Below are 691 nucleotides of genomic sequence, written 5' to 3'. Positions count from 1 at the left end.
CCGTCGTCCTTGCCGGGGGGCCGGGGGGCCGGTGGGCGCGACCCGAGGGGCGCGCGGCGGCGTCTGGGCGCGGGGGGGCCCCGCGGACGGCGCGAACACTTGCGAGGGTGCAGTACGCACCCTCGCGCCGCCGCATTCCACAAGACTCTTTGTGGGGACCGCCCTCCTCTTCACCGGCGGCGCCTCCTCCAGCGGCTCCACCGCCTCCGCGAGGTCCTCCTCCTGCTCCTGCGGAAGCGTAGGGACGGCGGGGCGACGCTTGACCGCTGGCGGCCCCCAAGGGCCCTCCATGGGGCTCGGCAACTGATGTCCCTTAACAGACAAAAGAAAAGGTTTTAGTACTTCACACCAATTTTCAAATTATTATTAAATCCATAACGGGGAAACCTTACTTTCAGCGGGGCCCTCCTCGGGCCTACCACCAAGTCAAGCGCGCCGAGCGCTTCCCCCCCACTCCCCGTCACCCGACGCTCGGGAGGAGGGGGAGAGGGGGGTGAGGAGGGCGACCGTGTGCGCTTGGCGGTCAAGTCTATTCCTCGCATAGCGCCACGCACCTGTAATGATCAACATCATCTCAATATAAAACCGATTTGAACTAGTAAGGAAATCTTGACTGCTTCAAGTCTTTTCATACCGGGGGGTAAACAATGCGCCGCCGCACCCTGTCGCATCCGAGCCACCTCCCTCCGCC

The sequence above is a fragment of the Frankliniella occidentalis genome, unplaced genomic scaffold (assembly GCF_000697945.3).
Source record: "Frankliniella occidentalis isolate FOCC.00 unplaced genomic scaffold, Focc_3.1 Scaffold497, whole genome shotgun sequence".
NCBI lineage: Eukaryota > Metazoa > Arthropoda > Insecta > Thysanoptera > Thripidae > Frankliniella > Frankliniella occidentalis.
Note: the sequence above shows the minus strand (reverse complement) of the source record.